Source organism: Tyto alba, unplaced genomic scaffold, assembly GCF_018691265.1.
Source record: "Tyto alba isolate M040663 unplaced genomic scaffold, T.alba_DEE_v4.0 Super-Scaffold_7, whole genome shotgun sequence".
Lineage (NCBI taxonomy): Eukaryota > Metazoa > Chordata > Aves > Strigiformes > Tytonidae > Tyto > Tyto alba.
Genome location: NW_024881328.1, coordinates 1,876,344 through 1,901,232, shown reverse-complemented (window position 1 = coordinate 1,901,232; position 24,889 = coordinate 1,876,344). Strand labels below are relative to the sequence as shown.

The 24,889-nt window shown below is 42.9% G+C and overlaps 1 long non-coding RNA gene across 2 annotated transcripts in view; it reads right to left on the bottom strand.

Annotated features, from left to right (window-relative positions):
- The window catches only part of LOC116962719, a 37,285-nt gene extending 15,057 nt beyond the window's left edge, over positions 1-22,228 (bottom strand). For both annotated transcript variants that reach the window (XR_006164507.1, XR_004407745.2), the window contains exon 1: positions 21,712-22,228. This is a non-coding gene — a long non-coding RNA (uncharacterized LOC116962719). The remainder of the gene's footprint in view (positions 1-21,711) is intronic.
- Positions 22,229-24,889: the final 2,661 nt, after the last annotated feature.

The window sequence follows — 24,889 nt, the reverse complement described above, 5'->3', positions numbered from 1 at the left end:
GATTGCTGAAAGCTGTTAGATTTTTACCATTATTGTTTGGGTTGTCTCGTAGAAGGATGAATTGCCCTGTTTTACTGATCACAAATCAGTATCACAAGCTCTATGTTCTGTAATTGCGTTTCATGTAATAATTTATAGTTTCCTTAGTAAGAATATGCCTTATGGGTTATAAAATAGAGGTGGTAGAAATATTTAGCTAATGGATTTTTCTAAGCCGCTGCAAAAAATTTATTTGCATTATAACTTCTCCAAACCATCCATTTTTATAGTTGTATCCCAAGCAAAGCAACATTATTTTAATCAAGTCCATCTGCTAGAGCTCAGGAAGGGCAGGGAATGTGAAAGAAAGGTGGCTTATTTTACAAGCATGCATTTGGATGCATAGTAGGAGTACACTTTACACACACAGCCTGTTGGTTTTGGATGAAGTGTGCTCTGTTATTGGCTTGCGGGCATTCCTGTGCTGTCCAGCTGAGGAAAAAGGCACCCAGGCAGCACGGCCAAGCCCTGCTTGTCTTGTCCTGGTGTGCAATTAGGCCGAGCTGCTCGTTAACACCCAGGGCTGGGAAGCACCCTCAGCCCCCGCGAGTATTTACCACAGACTGACCCGCTCCAAGTTCCCCCAGCCGGAACCTGCGCTGCCAACTTGCTATAATCCCCCAGGAAATACATTTGAACACACATATTTGTATTAAAGACGATGGTGGCTGATTTCCATCGTCTTCCTTCTCCGCAGCCAGTGCCAAAGCCCGTGTGCCGGCTCGGGTCGCCCGCCTTGGGGAGATGCTGTAAGGGGGCTGCTGTTCCCCAGCCTCTGCATGAAATACCGTATGCCAGCTGGGCTGTAGTTTGAAATCCAGGCAAAGAAACTTATCCTGGACTTCTCAGTTGCTGGAAAGTCTCCTTCCTGAATGCTGCGCTCTAACCCCGGGATAGCTGTCCCCAAGGGCATGGTTTCCAAGAAAACCAGCCACCAGGTTTAGAAATCCTTGTTTGCTGTGCGGCCCCGGCATTTCATAGTTGCTTCACTCCTTGTGCAGCCTGCCCCTGCCTCTTCTCCAAAGAAACGTTTGCTGGTTCAGAGGTTTCAGTCCTGCTTATGAACTCGTCCTTTCTGGTCATGCCCAGTGCTACTTCATCCGTATTGTATTGGGGAAAGAAGGTGAGAAGCATTTACGCCCGTCTTTCCTTTGGTCATCCTCTTTGGGATTGTGTTTGTAACACTTTGTGCCGCTCGGAAGGGTAAGGGGGTGGCACTGAGCTCTGCCTATCCAAAACCCAGGTGCTTGTTCCCCTGCGGCGTGTCCAGGTTGGCACATCCCATTATCCCGCTGCGTGCCTCGCGCTGCTCCCCGTCCCACGCTGGCCGTGCGCGTTAGCCGCGGCACAGAACTCGGGGCACGCAACACGGCGCGGAACACCTGCCTTGGGATCCTGGGGCTGATGCACTTCACCTGATGAAACCACCCGTTTCATCCAGAAGGTGCTTATAAAATTCTTCATTAAGGTTGGACTCGATCTTAACGGTCTCTTCCAGCCTCAACAATTCTATTATTCTCTGATCGTTGGAATCTACACATATGAATCTGGCTAACTCTATTTTATTTTGACATGGCCAAGCTCACACAGACTGATAAAACTTTAGCTATAGCGTGGACTTTTTGGACAAGCTGTTGAAAGGTGTTGCAAATTAATTAATATTTACCAGCAACAAGGATGCTGTGCATCTGAACTTGTTTGGAGAACTGAATTTTATTTAACGATTTGGACTAAGAAGGGGTCTCCAAGATGCGCTGTCGTCGTCACCTCGCACCCAGGTGCCCTACCACAGGATTTAGAAAATATACTGGAAACCGTGTGCTAGCCCAAGTATAAGACTCATTAACTGAAAACGTCAGGAGAAATGATCAGCAGAGTTCTTTCTCATCTTTATTTTCGTTGTCTTCTGTTCAGACTCTGTCACGTTCCGTTTCAGTTTCCCTATCTAGGTTAGGTGCTTGGGGATTTTCTCTATCTCCTACTGATTTCTTCATGTCTGAGTTTCTTTTCTAAAGACAGCCTTTCTGTCGCTTGCTGATAAGGCATGTTTTTGGAAGATCTGGTGGGTTTTTTTCCCTCCACTTGTCTTTACCTCCTTCTTCCCCTGTGTCATTTCCCTCCATTGGCTACTTATCTCTTCCTCTCCAGAGAGCATGTCTGTGTTTTCTTTCCCTTCTATTTTCTTTCCCTTGCTACCACTGTTATCTACAGTTCAGTTTGTCTTGTATCTTTACGAAAATGCTTAGTCCCACTTCTTTTTCCCTTCAGCCTGCATTCATCCAGACTTTTCCTCTTTTATTTATATTTCATTAATATTTCAAGTTAAGTAAAAATATTTCTTAAAAGAAGTAGATCTGACTGGGTTTGCAAGGCTTTTTGGTGCAGGACTATGTCACAAATGGACCTGGAATAGCTTACGGTGTCAAACAGAAGATCATTCACGATTTGGTGACCGTATGCGATTCTGACATGAAACCAAATCAGATTTTTTTTTTGTGTGTGTGAATTTAACTTTACTTTAATCAGTTTATATGCATATACAGGTGTACGCACATACCTGTGTATATGTGCATCTATGTATCTATTAGATATGGATAACCTTAAACAGGTTTTTTTGCTTGTTTTTTTTTTTTTTTTTTTTTTCATAATACTTGGGCCTATTTAAGTGATCCAACCCTGACTTTGTGGGTTTCTGCACAGGTGTAAGTTTAGGGTTATGCAGCTGGGCTGAGTGTTTCAGTTGTTGCGGTGTCTTCAGGAGCAGCTACCCCTGTGGTGGTGGTGGTGGGGATTGCACGGATTGCCGTGGTAGGGATACGTGTGGTTGTACGGCACGCCAAGATGACCCCAAACTGCCAGACTTCTCCAGCTGGTTTTAGAAAACAATCGTTAGTGAGCACTATCCCCAAATTCCTGTGGGGTTCTGAAAAATTCTGATTTATCGAAATTAAATCATGATACTTACTTGAAAACGTTTGAGTATCACCACAGCTGTAAAAACACATACACTGTTACAGAATTGTAGAAAACAAGAATAAGTACAAAGTGATGTAGCACAGATTACTGGCTACAGCACGTTGGAATAAACCAAGTTAGTGATGATTTTTTTTAACAATATGCTGTATACTTAAAGGAAATCAACATCTACATTGTTTCACATCTGCAGTATTGCTTTTCTTGTACTTTCTGGTAAGTTTTGATTTAATAGGTATGTTTTTCAGCATCTCTGTTAACATGTAACAAAAAATTAGTAACTAAATACAGTGACTTCTATTGACTCCCAGCTACCCTCCTTGCAATTTCTACAGCTGTGAATCTGTGACATATCTGTAGTCTGTGCCACATGCAAACAGGTTTCAAATAATTAAATTTCCCTCTTTATTGTTCCATCCTGTTTCTCTTAAGGAATTCAGGCAAATAATTTGGGAACTTGGTCTAGTTTTTGTTTCATATCCAGTAGAGTATCTTCCAAGCGTCTCTTTGTTTTCTTCTGTGCAAAGATACTCAAAGCAGCAACACACAGTTACCGGTATTTAGATTTCTCACAAACATCTGGCTTAAAATGGCTAATGACTGGCTCTCTGTTTCTAGGACAGTAGTGAAATACCAGTCTCCAAACATGTTCTTGCAGCATATGAAAAGATTTTCAGCTTTTTTTTTTAGTCAGAGCCAGTAGCCACTGAACAGATCAAGAAGTGTTTACATTTTGTTCAGCATTCAGCTCCAGTTCCACCTAGTTAAACATGGGGGGATGTAATATATTCACTTTGCAGGAAAATTCTATATTCCTTGGAAGTGATAAATGATGCAGCAAGGCACTATCAGAGTCGGTAGCAGTTTTGCTAAGCTGTCCTACTCTCCATTGTCACGTTATCAAAATGCACTGCAGTAAAGGACACTTTGCATTCTCCCATTTTATACTACTAGCCCAGGAATGTTCTCCGTAACACATAGGCTGTGCATTATTTAATATGCCTGTTGCTCAGATTCTCTGCTTACGCTGCTTTGAAGTTTAACTTCATCATTATATATCTAAGAAATTTCCATATACAGAACTATATTAAACGAACAGGCCCCTTATATGTCTGTGGCCCTTTTTTTTTTTTTTTTTACAATGCAGCAGATTTTTTTTTTTTTTTTTTTTAATCCAACCTGATGTGAAATCAAATCTCAGCTGTAGGCAGAGTCGGAAATGAATCCAATACCTGAATGGGCATGGCATGGAGACTAAATTACATCCTTCTACCTTTGACAGGTTACGTGACTGTGAACTTGTAGACAAGTTGGTGGGCAGTAGGTCCTGGCGATGTCTAAAAAGCGTGTATGTACGTGAGACTGTATAATGACCACTCAAAATCTTGGTTTATATTTACTCTTGCATCCATGGGGTGTTGTCTCTGCTTTACAGATAAGGGAAGAGTACTCAAGGAGAGTATTCACAAAGGTCAGCTGTGGGCTGCAGGGACTAATGTTCTTCGACTTTTTCTGCAGACGATGGGCAGCGCTCTGAAATGAATTTTGCCAGATCTCTTCCCCCTCCACCTCCCAACGCCAGCTTCGGGGGCCGCACGGCTTGCCCCCCGGGTGCGGGGGGCGGCTCCGGGGGGTGCGAGGCCCCTGCACAGCCCCCAGCTTCTGCTCGCTCTCTCCTCGGTGCTTGTTTTGCCAAGGGGAGGGCGAAGGGCCGAGTTGAGTCGTGCCACCCGCAATCCGTGACAACTCGAAGTTACCTGGAAGTGCAGAGCGGCACGTGAGCCCCTCTCTTCCTTTTTTGACTTTTGCAAAATCCTTTATGCTTTGCCGTCACGTATGTTTTCACATACACGGGTAGCAACGGAAAAGGAAAGCAGTGTCACGCTTTGAGTTCAAATGATTAAAAAGGATGCATTAACAGGCAAAAAATATTTCCATCAGCACCTTCAAAATGTGGGGAATGAAAGCTTCTTAGCCACCACATTTGTAGCAGAGTTTGGACACAACAAGTAGCTCATTCTGGGTTCAGAACAGACACAGAAGTTTGCGTCCAAGAGGTAATTTGTTTAGACGATGCTAAGCTCCTGAAAACACAGAATTAGAATTAAATGCCTCTGAACCATAACCAGGGCACTGCAGTCGTGACGCTAGAACTAGGAGCACAAGTACTTTAGGCAAACATAAAAGGCTGAACAAACAAGCAAGAAACACGCCGTATGCATAAAGGAAGCAGTTTGTAAGCATTCCTCTCCTCCAGCAAGGCACCGAAAGCAGGCACCAGTCAAAATGATCAGCCATAACCATTTCACTGAATTTAAAGAGAGTAGTGTGTCCCAGACTATCATTAGTTTAACTGTCACTTTGTCATTGCTGGTTATATTTTTTTTAGCTCTTCTTTTCCACACTTCACTTTCTAAATAAAGGCACTGAAAATATAAACCTTTCGTTTGGCTGAATTCTGTTTGGAGAAAACTTACTTTTAGCTAAAAAGAAGCTTGTTAACTCTACCATCGGCAGCCAGAAAAATTCCGTGTTTTGGCTTTGCTTCGTAAGAAAGGAAACTGCAGTCCGTGTAACTTCCCCCAGCCCTGGAGGGAAGGTACAGAATAAGGACTGAAACAACCTCCAAGAAGCTGCATGTGTGGTGGTATCATTTGAGGAGCTCTGAAAATCTGAATACTTCCCTTTTACCTTTCGTTTAATTGCAAATATGCATTGGTGAATCTCTGTGCAAACGTTCGGCGTGGAGATGTACCGTGCAACTCGGGGGTTAGTATTAATGGTGATCTGGAGGCAATCAGGGATTGTAATATGCATCGTAGATGTCCAAAGATACATTTTAACCTAAAACATTTATGCCACATCATTGTTGAAGAGATTGACTTGCTTTATTTTATTCTCAATTGATTTTCCCAGCCATTGGCGAATTACACTTGTTTTGTCTTGAGTGTCATGTTTGTTAAGTTTCTCCCGTGTTTCTCTTATTAAATTTCTTCTAAATTTCTTCCGTTTTTACATGCTTCTGAACATCAATGTCTGTGACTGTGAGTCTAGTCACTCTACTTCATCCCATGTCGGTCTCAGAAAAGGTTATTGGAAAGATCTAAAAGTTTAAAACGACAGCTAAACCACTCTCTGCTTCTCTTACAAGCTAATGTCAAACCCTTTTGTTTCTGGCATACATCCATATAGCTGAGATACGTAAATAGCAAGTCCCTAAACAGATGGCCATTAAGTCCATCACTTGAATGCCAACCAGTTTGGGAGCCAGCAACCTTTCTGCGAGAGGAAGGGTAAAGCGAGTAGGTAAATTCAGTGTTCATTGAGTATCCTCTCGGTAAACTTCCTTCTTAAGCTTTGTTCACATTCTCGACAACCTAAAGCAATCTCTGATGAAACATGGTTACCACGCTTGATAATTGCGTTGCTGTAAACCTTATTTTAATTGTTAAATGGAAGGTTTCACAAGATGAATATTGCCCTCGGTATGCAGCTGAAGGAAACAAATTCTCTTGTTTGGACTGTAGATGATGACCTTAACTGCGTTTTGGGAATGCTAGAGTTTTTACTGGATTGATATTTATATCAAGGAAAGTCAGAAATCTGAAGAGTTTGTTTATAGCTGGAGACAAGCCTAGCTAATTGCTAATCAGTCCTTAGTAACACCAGGTTTTGAAGCATGATCCAAGATTTGGACAACACTTAATTTTGGTTTGTATTATCCGAACACTTCAAAATGCGGTATTTTAAGCGCGCATTGGTGAAAAGTGGTTGAACACCTGCTAATTCGCTCACATTCATTTGGGGCAGATTTGCAGCACAGCTTTCACATGCTGCCCCTCCTTTCAAAACACCGTTGGTCTTTGTTTAAGGGACGAAAACAGCACAGGTACGAAGGGAGCTGGCACGAGCTCCGGGCTGCCCAGTTCGTTGCGTCTGCACGTCCCATTTTCCTCTCTACTTGCGCTGTCTGTCCCTCACCATCCGGCTACATCTGGCGTATTTTTAAAGATTTCACGTTGTGTGTCATGGTAATACTGAGTATTACTACAGAGGATGTCAGAGATCTGTGCACAACGGCACCCAGGTCCTTTTTTTCTGGGAATAATACTTAAAGGTTTTATCAGTGTCCAGGCTATACTTTTCAGAACACGTTATATTTACCAACTGAATGTGGTCTGCCATTCTCCTAAATCGCTTTGCTTACTTAGTACCTAAAACCTTCACGCTCTTTCTCTCTGAGGCAGCCTTTACCTCTGTGATTAGTCTCTTGCATACTTTTGAAGAACTTTGTGATCTGTCGAAAAACCCAAGCTAACCTGGATGTTCTTTGCCATCGTCTGTTTTGCTGATGTTCTATAAATGTTTTAATGTGAAGAGAAGTATTTGATGTAAACAAGATGATTTGGCCAGTGGCTTTCAAGTACAAAGCTTAGTTGTTTTACAACGTTATTTTTAATTTGTATTTCAGGTTATATTACCAGCTTTTTGTCTGTAATTCCCTAGGTTCTTGTAGATCTCTTCGAAAAGTATTATTTGGCCATGGAGTTTTGTAGCACTTTAATTTGGTTGGTTTGATCAGACTTCTGCTTTTTTACTTTTGATGTTTCTCCAGCTGTGATAGTCTACCTTTGTTACATTTAAGGAAAAGACATTCTCCAGTCTCTTCTGTAATAAAAAACGGTACAGATAAATACTTTAGCTTTTCAAGAGAATCTTTATGCTACAAAATTGCTTTCTTTATACCTTTGTGGCTAAGCCTATTCCCTAGCTCTCTTGCAACTTGCCTGCTTCTGAGATAATTAAAGTTTTTATATCTTTGACTGTCTGATCTTTGCATTCTCTCAGAGCTCATCTGTTACATCCTACATTTTAACTAGCAGTTTATTACTTAGACGGCATGGAAAGAAAAAAAATACCTGTGCCACATCTCTTGCGCTGTTGGCGTGATAACCTCTAACCTCGGCGGTTCCATTCTCTATTTTAAAGCATAAGGAAAAAAAGGAATTTTTCATACCCCTGCTACTTTGAGTATTTCTTATTGATTTGTCTTTTTTTAATAAAATGTATGGTTTGGGGTTTTTTTTTAGATGCTACAGTTTTTACTGAGATCTATTGTGTAAGTATTAAAAACTTGGAAAAGTTTCAGAAACGAAACCAGCAAGTTAACTGTTGTGCTACTAAAACATTACGTTAGACTCAGCGACGACATCATTGCTTCTTTCCACAAATAAATCAGTTGCTTTTTTGTCTCTTGCTAAATGGACGTTCTTAAGATGTGAAAATCCATTACAAACTTAGAATAGTATTAGAAAAATGGTTATATATTAAATAGATAAAACTGGTACTTAGTATACTATTGGAAAAATGGTTATACGTTCAATAGCTAAAACTGCTATATTACGTCTTTAATTAGCCTTTTCCTAAAATACTGTCCATGACTGGCACACCTCCATAACTCTTTCCGTCTTCAGTTAAGAAGAAGATTTTATTCCTGGCTGAAAATTGAAAACTGAAAGTAGACCTTTTCAAAAACTGATGAGGATACGATTTTTGTAATATTTATCTTGAACATTCATTTTCAGAAATGGCTAAGCAAAATCGTTTGTGAGGACGATGATCTGAAGTGAAGATTGCTCCAGATATTTGGGTGAACAAATAATTATTCATAAATGAAATTCAATCAGTGAAATTTCAGCTTGTGTCTTCCCACATACGTGTGGTATGCTGCCTACCAGGTGCTTCACGTGGACGGTCCTATCTAAACGCTGTTCTCAGTCATGTGAATAGTCTCTTTTTTGCACAAGAAAGTACAAGGGTGAGTCATTCAGGAGAAAAAAAAGGACTTTACCAGGCTCAGTCAGAAAAGTGAAAAAGATTTTGTTTTACAATAGGAGTGAACATGAGAAAATGGAATGAAAACAAAATTTAAATTAAAACTCAGAAGCATATTATGGGAAAGAAGGTTATAGAAAGGAAAGAATTTGGTGGATAATTCAGGGTACTATTAAATGTCTAACCACCAGATCAAAAGGAAATAGCAGAGCTGTTCAGCAAGAGGCCCTTACATTTATTCATTCATTCTCATTCTGCATCTACAATACCATGGCATTAGATCTTTCTGTTTTATCTCTGTGATAAAATTCCTGTGATTCTCTTCTTCATGGAGCCACCCCCCACACCCCCACCCCCACAAAAAACCCCAAACCAAACCAACAAAGTGGGGCATGCACACGGACCTGCACAGAACATACACCAAATAACGTCCTTTGATATTATAGAAACTGCCAATGCAAAATCTATTTCTGAAAAAGAAAACCTCTGCAAATAGCAGTAACCTTGGCTTTCTAACGTTATTTTTCAAGTTAACCCTTGTAAATTGTGTGAAAAGTTACCGCTTACTGCATAATATAAAGCCACCATCAGCGTTTCTCACACTATTATGACAGCCATGCTTATGCCACGCTAATACATTTCCCATTACAGCTCCTTCTTCCTTATTTATAAACCACAAAATATAGTAACCACTGAAAACGCATGGGGGAGCGGGGGGTGTGTGTCTTGTTGTTGTTTTGGTTGATATATGAAACATGAATACAGCATCTTTTTTTTTTCTTAAAATTCATAACATTTAGTTCATAAGACACGTGCACCATCTGACCCCCGCCCTTGGACACTGCGTGTATAAAGAGCGCTTTAAATTTAGTGCAAATACGGTACTTTGACAACCGTAGTTTTCCATCTACTTAATTCTATCCCCCAAGTGCTGCGGCTGGCCTGCAGGGATATCTCTTTTTCCCAGTGTCACCGACCCCTCCTCCCACTGGGCTCGGCGGAGCTGAGCACCCCGAGGATTTAATTGCAGCAACCCTCGGCGTGCTCTCGCTGGGGGATGTTCTCAAGGTTAAGGTTAGCCTCAGCCCCAGCCCGCTTGCTCGGTTTCGGGACAGCACGGGCTTCTGCAAGGCCGCGTGCTTTTCAACAGTGTGACGCAGAAATTCCCGAGTTGGCATCGGTAGCTCCGAATGGCTCCGTACCGCAGGCTCGAGCGGTCACGTTTCTGCCAGGACGTGGAGATGCGCAACGGAGAGACCCTCTGCTGTGCACCACCGACCTGCCGCCAGACAAGGACGTGCTTTTAGCAACTGTAGAAGGAAAACGGGCCTCGCGTGGGCTGTCTAGTAATGTGGTTACTTGGGTTGGAAGGGATGTGCTGATTTCTTCTTGTCTGTCTTTGGATACTGAAATAAGGATACCGCTAGCGCAGACTGACTTATTCTTGTACAACAGAGGCCTTACAAAGTCACTACTCAAGCAGGATAAGCTAAAAAATATAATATATTGTGTTATAGAACACACCATATCGTGTTAACGACTGGTTTCTTCAGCTTTGTCCCAAACACCACCATCTAGCTGTGCTGCTAGGGTTAAAGCAGTAAAGGAGGGCGAAATCGAGTCATCTGACAGACATACACTATAGTTAATGTTTGCATAATTTTATTTAATACTGTTACTTATTTAAATGAAAACATCTATAAAATGTGAAAAAGAAACGCACCGGTCATTATTACTGCTTTAGCATTTTAAGACACACGTTTAATTCTCCTTTATCTCCTTTGTGCTGTCCAGTAAGCGACCAGAGTCATCGGATTAAAGTGGTTTCCTTGGATAACACAGTATGTGAAAGCATTTTTTTTTTTTTTTTTCTCTTCAAAGTCATACTCGGGTGATATTCACTCAGTGGAATGCATCTGCTTATGTCTTCACCTTAGAGTAATTTATACATTTTTCTACCAGACATCTACTGGCTTGTCCTTTATTGTTAGGCTTTTATTTCATGAATAACTTGCACCAGCCTATCATTTGAGACATCCACCAGCCTTGGACTGGTTTTTGCTCAGGGATATCACGCTGAAGAGATTTTCAGGAGCTCTCCAGGAAAGTGGATTCTGCTAGACTTAGTGTCTAGAGTTGCTTTATGGAATAACAGGAAGCCTACTCTTCCTTGAAAAATAAGGATGGTATCAGTCTGCGTTGTGATCTCTAATTAATTTGTGAAAATTAGTTTTCTGTACACACAGGTGAGCAGGTTTGCCGTCCTCTTATCTAGATGGCTGAAAATAAGAACTGAAACCATGTTGTTCGAGATACACTTTTGCACTGTCCCGTTGGCTCGAGGTGGTTTTGGAGCCACCAACTACAGTGAACTCCTGATGACAGTTGCGTTGGTGTAGGATCAATAGCCAACATATGTTATTCTAGAACAACGTGAAGCGTCAGGCAGCTTTTACAGCACGTGTGAGCTTAACAGTGTAAATAATCTCAAGCGACGGTACCGCATTAAGTGTCACTCCTGTGCCAGAGCAGGAGTATAATGCTAGAATCTCACTCTGTATTTCTAACTCAAGAGGAAAGTGATCATGTTAACTCCATACCCGCTGACAGCTGAAAGTTCAACCAACTCCTCTTTAAAGTCTTGAGGGAAGTGGAGGGTTAATGCCAGAGTCTCCCGAATTCGATCCTGTTCCTTTTTTGACCTGGTTTCTGTGATAAGCCTCGCATGTGCAACAGGAAAGAAGGAACAGCGTCGCAAACCTCCTAGGTGTAGAGGTTAAGAATCCTAACGCAGTCAGTGCGTTAAAAGCTTACTTGGGCTTCTGTGGCACCTGAAGACCTTCTGCCAATTAGAAGATGACTTTAACCAGAGGTCGATTTAGGATTTGTTTGTGATGAAATCATGCAGTCACAGAATAAAAAAAGGCAAGCAGAAATAAAATTTAGATGCTGTTGTCAAACTACACAGACACAAGGGAGAATACACCTGGAAGACAGAATAAGGCAAAGAGAAAAACTTGGGTGTTTGGTACGACTGAGGTGTTGCATTTTAACAAATTCTCTACTTCAGTGTGCAAGCTAAACCAGAACCTTTAAAATTCGGTCAGTGAAAGAAAACACCACAATGAAATTCAAAGAGGACTGGAATAATTTTCTTTCAAATCAATACGTTTTCCAAGTGATAATTGTTTTTCAGAGATATGAAATAGGGAAGTTAGAGGTACTGCAAATCGTATTAATTTTTTACCTTTACAAAATGAAAAAAAAAAAAAAAACCAAAAAGGCATATTGAGAAAAAAGAGAGAAAATGTCAATAGCCTTCAAAGACTGGAACAAGAGAAAGTGAGTTTATGAGGACATGGTGTGAAATGCTAATCTCAAAAATCAAATAAGGAATGATATTTGTGGAAGAAGTCTTCATAAATTTCTGTCATAACGTGCATCATAACGTGTTCTGGCAGAACGGCTGGGGAGAGAAGAAGGAATTTGACAATAGGATGCATATGGTGCAAAAGGCTTGAAAAAATTATGGGAAATTAAATATTAAATTATCTTCTCCGTGTTCAGAGACATTTGAGAGCATTCCCTCTACTAGCATTTTCATTTTGGTAAGCACAGAGTAATGAGATCAGATTGGGTTATTTTGCTTCTACGTGTACAAATGTCCACGCTGTCTCCCAGAAAAAAAAAGACAAATTGACAAAAAGCTTTAAAAAATGAATGAACGATGCTATAGCTTTGCGGTGGGAAATCATATTTGGAGTTTAGATGCAAACAGCATTCTTTCAGATCAGAACTGATCAACAAAACAAACGTGGCCAGGATTAATTGGCTGTGGTGGGAGTTTAATGATTGCAGGAAGGAAAATATTGAGGGGGCTGGTACCAGAGGAAAGAAAAAAACCACCTTGAGATTCTGCAATGTCAGTGAGGAATAGGTTCCTCTTAAACGGGAGGAACGACTGGAATAAGAAACCAAGAAGGGGCTCAGTTTCTTAAGGTGAGACACCAACAGCAGAAAACCTAACTGGAGGATGTGGGCGAGCAGACGGGAGGCAGAGTTTCAGAAAGCCCTCTTTTGCCGCAAACCCCCCCAAAAGCTGGCGCCGCTCTGGGCGAGCATCTTCCCCAGAACTACCGCCGCTTTTGTGGGTGAGTCCCGCCCAGCGCCTGCCCTGCAGCCGCCTTCGGTACCGCTGGAACCGCAAACGCTGGGAAACGGGAGCAGCTGGAAGAACCCGAGGTGTACGTCTGTGGATACTGCAAGTATTACATCTGCGGTTTCAAATGCTTTGAAGCAATCCTAGGAAGGAGCAGTTTGTAAACAATTTCTATGCTGCTTTACGCTCACATAAAATAGGACAATTTCCGATGATGTCAGTATGTTGAAACTGTTCTCTGACTTTAATTAATTGATGAATGGGAAGAAGAAGTCTCAAACTAACCAATCCTTAGCTGTAAATAATGCGCCCGGTTTCGTATGAACTTACTTAGAAAGGTTTTTCCCTTTCAACAGTAGAGCACTCGTAATTCCATTAGAAAATCTGAAATAAATAAGCTTAGAATTGGGCAGCTGTTCACAAATTAGCACTGTCACAGAACTCAACTTTTTTTGAATCCTTTCATTATGCAGACTCAAGATTTATTTTAACCCACAGTATACCACTGTCCCTGAAATTTAACTCGTTCTTAGCTACGTGTTGCTTCAGTTTGAGTGAACCTATGCAGAAACACGTTCTTCTTTTCGGTGTATGCAGAGAAGCAGGAGAAAGCAATGCTATTTCTTTTGGTGGAGTTACAAGCCTTAACTGAGGTAGGAAAAAGTTAAGGGTTGGTAGCAACCTAGTACATTCTGTCTTTCGTGAAATTCTGACAGCACCATTGAAGGAGGCAATTAAGCCACTTCCAGGTTTGAATGTTGCTTGAGGGCTGACTACAACACAGCAGATGCTCTGCCAAGGTGTGGGTGGCATCTTCCCACCACAAGCAAGATTTCAATGAGCTGCACTGGTTTCAGATGGATTCATATAATGCAAGATTTCAATGAGCTGCACTGGTTTCAGATGGATTCATATAATGCCTCCCAAAACTAAACCAAATTAATGCATTTTTTAACGTGGGAAATTCTGCAAGCAGTATGAATGACATTTGGGTAGTGCCTCAGGAAAACATTTGGAAGGAGTACTTACAAAGGGAAATCTAGTTTCTCCTTTTATAGTACAGTTTATTTCTTCACAAATAATATTTCTGTTATTGTCGTAGGTACCAAGGCCAAACCGCTCTGCATTTAAACGGAGTAAATGGAAACGTGTTGTGAGACACCAAGTTTACACCACAATGGGTAATGACTGTTCATTTATTTGTAAGTAAGAACATTTGCGGTTTATTTTTGAGCCAAAAAGATTGTTGGCCGCTATTATACCCATGAAAATGTGATATCTCATTTAAAATGTGGCAGCAGTTACTGACAGAAGCAAAACTAACCCTCAGAAAACACTGTATATAGAATATCTGTTTTCCAAATATGAATGAGGTCACCCTTGGATGTGATCTATGTGTTATTAAAATGAAAGATTTCCCTAGGCAGAGAGCCATTAAGCCTGAATTAATGCCATAAATATCTAACAGCTACTTCAGGTGAATAATTCTGATTACAATATTGCTGTAGTTTTCTCAAATCACACTCCATGAATATTAGTCTGGAAATTAAGAATACAATGTTTAGCACATACTAACATGCTTATTACAGGACACAGTGGAGAATTTGCTGTACGTTCCAGTCAGTATTTGGTGGTGTGCCTTTGGTGGGGAGGGGAGGTACCACTGGTGCCTCTGGCCCAGTCCCAGCTCAGTGGCTGCCGTGCCCACGCAGGGTGTGAGGGCTTGGATTTAATTTCCTCCTCTGCCTAAGCGAACTTCAGCCTGCAGCTCCCATTTCCCGGGAGAGCTTGGGAGACTGCTGGCTAATGAGGCAGGAAGGAAATATCTCTCAGTCCATCCTATTAGAGCCGTATCGCTTTGTACAGACTCATTAAGTATTAATTGGGGCAGAAAGAAGGTAGGGCGATGCTGTGGATAGCTGGGTCCTAAGCCTGCCTCCAATCAGTGTCTAATTTTCTCCCGTTAAATAGCCTTTAGAGCAGGGACTTGGACCCAGGCCTGCTCTCTTAAAGCACTACGGAATTATCGCCCACCGCTGGCACGTCCAGGGACACGGGGGGGATGCAGCCCAGCGCCTGCCACCCCTACACCGACCCAACGTGTAACACAGCACGCAGAAGCAGGGGGTCCAGCCCCCGGCACCCCTCTGCCCGCAGCAGAGAGCTAACGTCCCGCAAGGCGGAGCTGGGCAAGCAGTTAGGTTTGAAAAAGGGCCCTGCAGACCTGGCTGGCCGGCAGCCTGCACGCAGCTCGCACCTGGGAGGCCAAACGTACCGATCCCGGCCTCCTCGAGCAGAGCTGAGATTTATTTCCAGGTCTCCCACGCCCTTGAGGAATGATTTATGCACCGTCCTGCTGGGCTGAGAGCCGGCCACCACGCCCGCTGAGTTTTGTGCAAAGTCCAACCGAGAAGAGATGCTGAGGAAAAGCCTACTAGCCCAGACAAAAATGATACCTCCTAGGCAGCGCCAGCCCAAAACACCACCCAATTATAAGGTGGTATTTATTGATTTCCGTTTTTTCTTTTAAGCAGCGAGCGCATTTAGAGTGCCATTTGGTTCACAGTCGAGGAAAGGGTGATCTTGAGTTTAAAAAGAATGCACGTTTGACTTCCGAGTCACAGATACGCAAGTGCACATGTGAAACAAAAATGGGAAAAATAACACAGATAACTACATTGAGCCATTACCACCTCAGAGGAAGATAAACTTCCTCATTCACTGTCGAGGGAGTAACCTAGATGCGCCTGGGTTTGCCAACCTCCCTTTTCCCTCTGTGAATTATCTCTCTTGCGGCTTATGAGTTGTTTCAAGCATGACCTGCATATAGCTAGATCAAACTCCTGGTTTTATTTCATGTTTTCTATTCAAGACTGCCCTTTCGAACGGTTTTACTTTATTTTCTAGAACTCTAATTGAGTTTGTAAAACATTATTTTTCCTCTGAGTTGAGACCAAAAAGACAGTAATCTCTCTGATCAGCACCTCTAAGGTTTCCAAGAGAACATGTGCTGAAATCCCAAAGGCAGTTTTATGGTGTGAATTCAGGGCACTTTTTTTTTCTAATAAGAAAGCTATATGACTTCCAGTAATATTCATAAAGCATTGTTTCTACATAATATTTTGAAGTACAATTTGCCCTTCATGCAGATGGAGATTGGAAGCGTAGATTAAGGGGAAAAAAAAAAAAAACCAATTGATAGGATAATGCTAGTAACAGAAGTTTTCATTTTAAAAAAGGAGATCATTTGAAGGGGAAAGATAAATTGTATTGACAAAGAAAATTGAGTTTTACTAAAATGATGTCTTCGTTTATCATATAAGTTTTACTAGGAACAAGCTAGAGAAGTGATTAGAGTAGACGTGATCAAAATTGCTGCTGAGGTTTGGCAAGGTGGCAGATCTTTATCTGACACCTAACACGTTATCGAGAATCAAAAGCGAGTGTTACAAATATGGGAACTTGATGCATTGCTAGAGAGAGGACCAGATCCTGTCCCGCGTAAGGGAAGAACCATTAAACTCCCTCAGCTCCCTGATTTAAGGGGCTAGGATTGCAACTTCGGTCTCGCAAGGGAAGCAGTTATTATACTGATCTTTACCATGAATTTAGGACCTGGAGGAAGGCTCCTTAAGGCTTCACCTGTATTAGTGCATGAAACTTGCCTGGGACCGTTCTCTGGCACTGAGTGGCACGGGATGGCCTCTTCCTCCACAGGCGAATATGCGATCCGATTTTAGCATCTGTGTGCAGATACAGAAATGTCCTCTAGAACTTGATTTACTGTCTACCTGGGACAACAGATGCTTCTCAATTAAGCACTCAGTTAAGGACTCTGTTGTCTTAATATAAGCACCACGATGGTGATCCAGAAGTAAAAAAATTCTGCATCACATAACGGGTTCACTCAATCTTCTAGGCAGTGATTTTTATTCTAAAGTAAATCAAGGGAGTGACTAACCCACCTTCTCTCTACCCTGAGAAGGCAGACATACCACCTGGGAAAAAAAAAAAAAGTAACTTAACTTTCCCCCTCCATTGCAAATGAATTTTCTTAGCTTAATTGACTTCATGTGGTTTTATGCCCTTCCTGTTTTTAACAGCCAGTCAGAATGAAACCACTTCTGGACTAAAACTAATGGTAAGTCACAGGTAATGAAAAATCTGTACTCCAGACACTCCCACAATGAATGAAACGGCTTCACTGAGAAGGGTATAGAAGTAATAAACTTGTAATAAATGTCAGAAAGATGTGAGCCCTTTATTGGAAAAAAACCTCATGTACTGCTTTTAACAACTGAAGCTGTCAGTTATATAAATGATAATGTGCATCGAGGGAAAGTAAGCTATAAATCCTTTACCTTTGAAATGAAATTTTATCAAACATGAGGAAATAGGTTGATGACAAAATTAATTATTTGGTAATGCCAAATATAGATGCATCTGGCTATCAGTGTTTTGAATTCAGAGCGAAAAGGATTTTCCCAAATATTTTCCTGCATCACAAGTGCTTTGCATCCAAAAGTGCCTTGGTCATTTTGATCATCCTCACCCTCATACTGAAACCAATTCTGGAATATTATCTTTACCACCGCTGATGGGTACTGAGCAGAGATTCGAGGGCCAGTTGCAGTATGCACACAGTCAAACAGCAGGCTGTGGCGGTCAGAGGAACCACGAGAAGAAATGCTCTTTACCATTTCCAGCACAGGTCGGTCCACTGAGTCCACACAGACCTCAGGGTGTTCCACACCGACTTCTGGCTGGACCTGAAATGGAGATGTGAGATTCTTTCTGGGTCCACGCCCGTAGAAAGAGACTCAAATGCAGTGCAAAGGCTTAGGCTTGGTTCTGTGTGCTTTTCTGTTTCTCTGATTTTACTCATCTCTTTAAATCTGAGGCAGACTGACGTATCTAAATAAGAAGCAAAGCATGGAGCACTATTAATGCTAATGCCCTTACTTCACTTCCATTACCAGAGAAATATATTCTACTCTTTAATTAAGAAAACAGAAGCAGAGGTAAATGATTCTAGGAGAGGACTAGCAAGAAGCAGCCTGAGGTTTTACCCTTTATAAATAAGGCAGGCAAGCCACAGGCAGTTACTAAGATGTACAAGAAAAAATGAAATTGAATCACAAAGCCCAGATGACATTTGTCTAAGAGTCTTGAAGAAACTAAAGTCTGAAGTAACTGAACTACTGCCAAATGTATGTAATTTATCATTACACACACCTACTATATCAGATGAGTGGACTAAGTGTCATACCCTGCGTTAAAAAAGCTCTAAGATTTGTGTTCAAGACATAAAGGGAGTACAGGGCATAAAGTATTTAAATGCAAGGGTATTTCAACCTTCTTGTATAGGGCAGGAAAATTTATCTCAAAGGTTATCCAATTTCTCTTCAAATGGTAAAGCCGGGCTGTGGAGTCGTACAGGAAGTCGCCATCAGAGGAGGCATGGGATTAACTGATGCATTAGCTGTGATTGCTTTAATGTTATAAATGATACTTCATGGGGTTGATGAATAGTTACATTTGGTTTACCTGTGGTTCTGCATTTGAAAAGGTAATATAGCAAAAGCAATAAAATTGAGTAAGTAGAACAGTATAGGCTGCTATTACCTAAAAAATAATAAATGAATTACACTGAAAGGCAGTATACATGCAATAACTGTCAGCCTGTTATCTATCAGCCCATTTTATTTCTATTAGGTGGTAGGAAAGAGTTCAATATTTTGTGTAATTATTGATGTAAAATGCAGATGAAAATGAATTGGCTTCTTCCTTCAGCTCTGTTTTCCTCTCTGCATCAGATCATACACAAGTCAACTGATCTGTTCTAGGAAATAAATATACGTAATTTTTTTCTCCAGCCTCACCCGCCAGAAACAAAAAAAGGTTACCTTCTGGCATGACAGATTGGTTAGAAGGTCGTGGTAGATACTCCAGTAGAGCTAGGACGACATTTTTTGGCACGACACTATCTAAATTTTAAGTAATGCAACACAATACTTGAAAGTACTTTTCAAGAAAAAGCACTGATTTTATTTAAGCGCTATTCAACTCCAGCTTGTAAAAGCTTAGCAGACATGGACTTACGCAGGTCACACAGTCAACCTACTGATAACCGGTCTGACTGCGATACCGCTTACGTATCTGGAAAGCAAAGGGATGTTCTAGATTCCTATTTTCTTGGGAGGCGGGGAGAAGAAAAGTTCCAGTAGGAAAAACAAAACAAAACAAAACAAAAAAACAATAAAAATGCACAGGGGAAGATGAGGGTGAGTGGAGATGGGGAGTGGCTTTCGTAGAGGGGAAACTGAAGTGATCTGACCTTTTCTTCTGCCTGTAAAGGCTAAGGGAGAAGAAAGACTGAAGCCTGTGAAATCACAGATGTCATAAAAAAGCATAGTAAAAACAACTGTCCACCGTTTCTCAGAATACATGAATGGAAGACCACCCAGTATCAAGCAGCAAGTACACAGCTGATGTGGTGAAACTGAGGTACGTCTATACAAAATGTACAATTAATCTTGAAACTCTATGGCTCAAGCTGTTGTTGAAACCAAAAGTCAAGACAAATTAAAATAGACATTAAGAGAAATTCATAGAAGATCTATAAATAGATGTTAAATGCAATGGTCTGAAGGCAGCCCCCACACTGGAAACTCCACAGTGCTAATTGCTGGGAACACAGGTTGCTGAGAGAATATTTTATTTTTTTGCTACTCCGTCCTCTGTTTTCCAAGCATCCACTCCACTGTCTTTGATTCAATCAACTATATCCATTCTTATGTGCCCTTCACCGTCACACATTAGGCATGATGGAATTTTTTCCTGAAAAATGAGATTGATTTCGACATGGCTACGGGCATGGGGCCCACCCACCGTAATTTATCAGACAGATGCTTTGGTGCAAACCCCACACTGTTACACAAGACATACATTTAAAGTTTGTATATCCACCCTTGCATGCTAAGACTATGTAACCCCATAGAAAGTAAGTTTGGAGAAAGAAGTCTTTCCTCGGCCTTATGTATCATTTGGCCACGATATATTAAATGATAAGTAAACCAGAAAATAATAGCAGACAAGCCAGATAGGTTACTTCAGAACTACCGACATGAAAATTGAAGCACAAAATCTTTTTGAAACAGAAAATATCTTTTATACACTAGTTTAAAGATCTGTGCGGTTGCACTGTCAGGAGCTTGTTGAAAGTATCTCAGTAACATTTGGAGGTTTGTTATTTTCATGAATAAAGATAGCAGCTGTCTACTATACAAACTAAAAGGAAAACTGTACTGAGAAGTGAGCATTTCTCCTCTGTGACAGTGCACGGTTACTAGTCAGGTGGCAAAAAAAAGTCCTTCCATGAGACAAAATTGCTCTGAAGTATTTTTAAACTGCTTTTTCAAACAGGTGGCACGCTCAGAATCCAACATGGCATTAGGACTGAATGAATAAAGCACTCGCTGAATTTTGCCGTTTCTTTTGAATTCATTACTTCTGAAGGAGGGTATTGTTTTAAGGGTGCCAAACTCTTGTGGATTGTTATTTTCTTCCACCGTGACAGCTCACCTTCTCCTACTTGCAACAAACATGCTACTATTAGCATTAAAAATAAGCAGAGGAAGAATACTTTGCACTTACACAGGCAGCATCCATTCCTGCATCTTAACGTACTTTACAGGAAGCAATTAATGCTTACAACGCCCGTGCGAGGTTAGAGATAAGAAAGCTGCAATGCAGAGAAATTGCCTTGCTCATCCTCAGAGAAGCACGTAACTGGATTTCCAGTCTTGCACTCTAGCGCTAGACCGAATTCTCTGCTTTGCTTGTATTGAGTCTACCTTAGGAATCATTTAAAACTTTACAGGCTATGTATCGTATACACCGAACAGACTTTGTACCCCAAAGCAATGTTAACAAATTTTGAGCAATCTTTCGGTATGTTTTGGGAAACAAAGGCCATCAAATAATTTGTTTAAATGTTATTTTAGAACATGCTGAAAAATGCTTTTATTAATTATTTTGTAAGGGTAATGAAAAATACAAAGTGCCAAGAGGTTTCTCCTCCTCCTATCAAAGCAGCTAGCTTATGCAGTTAGCTTTCAGTGTCAAAAAAGATGTTACAATAAAATGGGGTAAGTCAGGACTTTTTCCACTTTGCTTCAGTGCTGCCAAGTCTGGTCACGCACAGACAGGAAGAGGGGAAAGGAGCACACGGAGATCGACCCACTGTATCAGAATGCAAAGCTCCCTGGACCTTTTATCCAATATCTACTGAGAAAAAAGTTAATGCCTATGCAGTCTTTACCGGGCTACTCGTGTAAACCGGATGGATAGCTTTTTTTTCTTTCGCTTTCCTAACAAGAGAAATTTCCCTCACAAAAGTAATAAAATTTCATCCAACCCTGATAACGCGCTGCCGCTTTTGATACAAGAGGTGGATCCTTTTTTTGGTAGTAAGATCTGTGGGTGATGATTTGAAAAAAAAAACCCTAACCGTACGTGTAGGAAAGCACTGCTCTGCTAGGGTGTAAAGACCCTGGGAGAGGCAGCAGAAGCTCCCTCCGATTTTCACCTGAAGAATGGCGAGAGACACCTGCTTCAGGGCCACACGTTTCAACGAAGATTAATCGGGTTATTTATTTTCAAATGGAGGAGCGCAACATTTTGAGATGCGAAGCGTAACTTACTCCGGGTTCTCCGGCAGGATCTGGCCACCGGGGCTGGGATCTGAGGGCAGGAGTGGCTCGACGCCGGCACCGGGAGCGTGGGGAGAGCATTAATGAGAATCGCTTTTAATTGTCAATTCAGTTTAAGGCTCCGGCGGGCAGCGAGGAGCCGGCGGCCACCCCTCAGGCTGCCGACCGCCCTCAACCCCCCGGGAGAGTTGGGGAGCCGCGCCGGGTGTCGGCGCGGATCACCCCGGCGGCTGACCCGGAGTAGATAGAAACACTTTTAATCGCTTTAACAGAGGGATCCTGTCAGTTTTTGTGGGCATCCCCCCCGCCCTTTTCCCTACGCTGCCACCAGCTCCTGACTAACCCGCTCGCCACCGGCGAGGCGACAGGCGGGCACGGCCGCCCCGCTGCCGCCCCCACAGCGCCGGCCTGAGGGGCTGGGGGAACGCCGGAGGGGGGGACGCTGATTTTCTCCAGGTTTCGACCCAAAATAGCGGGGGTGGGGGTGTGTCGGTCGGATCGCCTGACGGTGGGGGATCGCTGCCCGCCTCCGCGCCTTTTCCCGCTCCCTTCCCTCCTCGCCCGCCCACACCGCCGCCGCCCCCCCCCCGCCCGCCGCTATTTGTGAGGCGAGGAGCCGCCTCCCCGCACCTGCCCGCCCGCCCCTTCCCTCCCTCCGCGGACACGGCAGCCTCCGCGCCCGCTGTGGGGACACCCACCTCCTCCTCCTCTTCTTCTTCCTCCTCCTCCTCCTCCCCGCCGGCCCGGGCCGAGCCGGAGCCCCCAAGTATCGCGGGAGCCGGGCGCTGCCGCAGCCATTGGGCGGAGGCTGAGGCGCGGAGCCGAGCCCGGCGCAGCCCGGGGGCCGCCGTCCCGCCGCGCCTCGGCGGCCATGAGGAGGAGGAGGAGGGGGGCGGCGGGGCATCGCCGCCGCTGCGGGGGGTCGGCGTCCCGCCGCAGGTGAGCGGGGGGGGGGGCGGGCGCTGTGCCGGGAGCGGGGGGGGGGGGGTCTCCGTGTCCCCCCCCCCTTTCGCCCTCACCCGTTTGTCAACTTGCGGTGTGGCGGCGGGAGCCGCTGCAACATTTATCCGCGGATAAAGCCGCCCTTATCCCTTCCCTGCTGATTCCAGACAGCGCTTTTGCGTGACGGGGCGGGGGGCGCTTTTTTTTTATTTTTTTTTAAATTTTATTTTATTTTTTTTTTTTCCTGTTGAGCGGGGTTAAGCCTGAGCTGAAGCGCCGGCTCTAGACAGCGCTGTGTGGTGATCTGCCGTTCAACCCGCGTCCCGGCGCGCAGTTTCCTCGCTGACAAACTGGTATCGCCTCCGCTTTTTGAGGTTACAGAAAAGGTCTGAGCGTCCCTGGGAGATCCCGGCTCGAGGGTGCTTGTGGTAGAGGTGGAAGAGCGTTTCGGGCGGTGGATTTTGGGCCGTGGGTCTCCAGGGCTCTCCTCAGCCCGGCTCGTTCCCCCCTTTCCCAGCGCCGGGCTGGCGCTGCTGGGATTTTGCTGAGCCGCTCCCGTTCCTTTCGACTGAGTGTAAACAGTCAAACCCCAGTGTAAATGGGGCTTGGCACAGCTGGTTTTGAAGCTAGGGTTTTCCTTCAGAATGCTGCGAAGTTGCAGGATGCCAGCTGTTTTCCCAAGGACTGGGTAAAAGCTTCTTTCGAGCTACCAGAAAATAAAGTTTAATTTACCGTTTTTGATAAGAAATGTTAGCAGTCTGAAACAGTAAAGAAAAAAAAAATAACTGCTAGAGCTGACATTTTTTCCTCTTTGTTGTAAAATGAAAACAGCCTAAATATTTATTTGGGTGCTCCTGGGTGGCTGGAAATAGAGGAAAGGAACAACGAGAGATAGAGACGTACTCAGAATTATGCAGAGGAAAGCAAGAGGCAGAGATTATTTTGACTGGTCAATGGCTACTGGACTGTGAGGAAAGAAATGAGGCCTTAAAGCTCGTTTTGTTTTTCAAGTAGTCTTTTTTTATTTTTCCTCAGCTGTGCCCTTGGTTGATAGCCCATCTGCTTACCGGTGATCTTGATTGTTCTGTGTTCAGTGGTAAAAATCATGCGAAGGTGCTAAAGCTAATGAGGACGGTTAAAAAAAAACTGGTATAACTTGAAAAGTGGTACTTTATCTTCTGATATTTTTTTAGCTAGACCTGTTTCTAGAAATGCTTTAGGATTTTTTAGATATAAAAAGTGGTTTTGGATGGCATTAAACTGAGAGCATGTAATACGGCATAAATTTGGATCCCCCTGGGGTTAGCTTTTTGAAGTTTAGAAGTGATTTCTTCACTGAAGCGGAGTGCTGAGAAACAGAGCATATGCTGTATGCGTGTGCTGTGTCCTCCCCTCTTTGTGCTCATACACGAGTGATCGGTGTTTGCGAGTTCCCGAAGATGAGTGTGCGCGATCAGGAGATGCTGATGCTGGTAGAACAGGGTGGAGAGGCAGACTCACAGTCTCCTCTCTGACTGCGGATGAGCTTTAAGAAAATACGAGTGTAAACAACTGTGCCTTTCAGGCACAAATGAAGACTGAAGGAGAGGAGGTAAGCCTACGTAGTTCTGGGATTTATGTCTGTTAACATCTGCCTCCCACCTGCCCCAGAAAAAGGAATGATCCTTCCTGAACGTTCACGAAGGAGAGGTGACGTATCTGTTTCCACCATCTGTACCCCTAAGAACCCTCTTCATAGGGGAGAATAAGTTGGAAAAACATTCCTTGTCAGCCATAGCAAAAGCTCAAGACCGGTTTATATTTGGGAATGTGCAGAATTGGGTTGAGTTACTTTCCTTGTAATGTGAAGTGCAGTTGTTCTGGGTTGAGGCCAAGTACAGCGGAGAGCTACCTAACCCCACTGTCCGATGACAGAAGGATTAAGGCAGAAGAAGAAAAGCAGAATCTCTTGCAAATAAGAAGCTGGGAAATCTTACCGTGCTTTTCTATGTAAGACACAATTTTAGTGGGGTTTGTGCATTAGCAGGTGAATTCAAGAGAACAATTTCCCTGAAAATATGTGAGAATTAAGTTCCATTTGTCTGCACATCACTTCTGTGGATCTAGGAAAATACAGTTTGGTGGGGTTTCCTTTTTTTTTTTTTTTTTTTTTTTTAATCCAATAGAGGCAGAGCTGTGTACGTTTAACAAACCTGCTTTCTTCAAAAATGTTGAGATGAGTGGGGAA